Genomic DNA, 1,827 nt, shown 5'->3' with positions numbered 1-1,827 from the left:
CCGGACTATAGCTTAAAAAAAAACTATGAACAAATTCCTATACACATTGCACATATCTTATTTTGAAGTAAAAAACAAAATGGGGCAAAAACACCCGACAGGCCGCATAAATGTCCTCGGCGGGCCGCATGTGGCTGTAGTTTGAGGACCCCTGGTCTAAGTGCTGCTGTTGGGCAGATGCTGCCCTTTGGATCTCAAACAGTTGATGATTCTAAGATGTGTGAAACCTTCCCAATGTTTCTGTTCCCTGACACACCTGTTCATTGTTTGGCTAGAAATTGAGCCCCAGGGTGCGTTCCATTCCAGAACAGAAAGTTGATAAAGGGCCACTATCTCCGAATTCCACTAGTCCCTACCTGACCAGTAAACCTGTTCTCTTTTATGACTTTGAGTTGTGTTCCCTCTTGTCCTGCCACTCTGTCCAGCACCTCCGAATGTGATCCCCAGCACAGTTGGCAACGATAGCCGGGGCACCGTCTACTTCTTCTTGTCTGGTGAAGAACTCATTCTGCTGGTGTCAAGCTTTTCAGAAAATGAAAATCCTCACAACTGAATAGTTAACACAGCACCAATGACCAAGTTGACGTCAATGATATCATGCTAACCTTCAAGACCCATGGAAGCCGCAGTCAAGAAATCGCACGGTGTGTTTTACTGCACTGGGAAAATCTGCTGCATAAGACCTTTTATAAGTGTCAATGTCACTTTGAGCACTAAGTGCACCTGACCCAAATCTTGGTCTTTTCAGGCACCTTGGATGCTGGACAAGGACGAGGGAAGACAGGGAAGAGTGGGCACAGTCCAGTGGGGGTGTGGCGGAAGATGAGTCAGTATAGTATGGACTGCCAGAAGAAGAAGCAAGCTGGTCTTGGCAGACATACAATCAGAATGCTCCTTAGAATGCAGATGGCAAGACTTCAGCCATCATCACTCTGGGCACGTCAGAAAAGGCCGGTTGCTAGCAGGTCATCATGGCTGGTAAAGTAGAAGTCAACAAAAATGAGAAAAAACACTCGATGGCATAGATTGGCACAATGGGCACCACAAGGAAGTCTAACTTCACAACACTCACGAAGGAAGGTGCCACACGACTGCTTCTGTGGCCCAGAAGCTGTCCTGAAGCTGATCGGACTTGACAGCAATTGACATCCTCATTGACCTGTTAGGTTACTATTTTGGGAAGCCCTCCATGAGGTGGTTTGGCACAGTGGCGGCTGCCATGGGCCCAAACAGCAATGATGGTGAGGGTGGCGATGGTGCAGGACTGGACAGTGTTTCACTCTGTGTGCACAGGATCACTACGAGTCCAAGCTGACTCCGTGGCAACCCAACAGCAATGTTAACGGAAAGGCCGGCAGTTCCAGCCCCCACCTCCCCTAGAAGTGCCTGGTAACCAACCTCGCAAGACTACGGCCGCTGAAATCCCACAGGGCACAGTTCTCTGACACACACGGACCGCCGTGCGTCAGAACCGCCCTGGCTGCACCTCTGACCGTGGTCCGGGTAGAATTTGTCCTAACAGTTTCCTGTTGTGTTCACTCTCCAGAGAGAAAGAACACCAGTCGCGTCCAATGTTGGCTCCTCCCGGGACTTCTGGGTGTGTGAGTGCATGCGTGCATGTGTGCAGCCAGGACACTGGCAAAAGCTGACTTGTCGTAAGAGCAGTGGTTCTCATTCCTGGTGCTCTTTGTGGGGAGGGGCCCAGTGTGGGAGAGACAAGGAAGTACATGGGCAGGGCGTATGAGGTTGGAGTATGATGGGTCATCTCCCTTGTTCAGCTAGCTGCACACAGCCTGCAGATTCCTACACACACACACACACACACAC

This window comes from Echinops telfairi, unplaced genomic scaffold (assembly GCF_000313985.2).
Source record: "Echinops telfairi isolate 266 unplaced genomic scaffold, ASM31398v2 ScPeMD7_29;HRSCAF=101, whole genome shotgun sequence".
Lineage (NCBI taxonomy): Eukaryota > Metazoa > Chordata > Mammalia > Afrosoricida > Tenrecidae > Echinops > Echinops telfairi.
Note: the sequence above shows the minus strand (reverse complement) of the source record.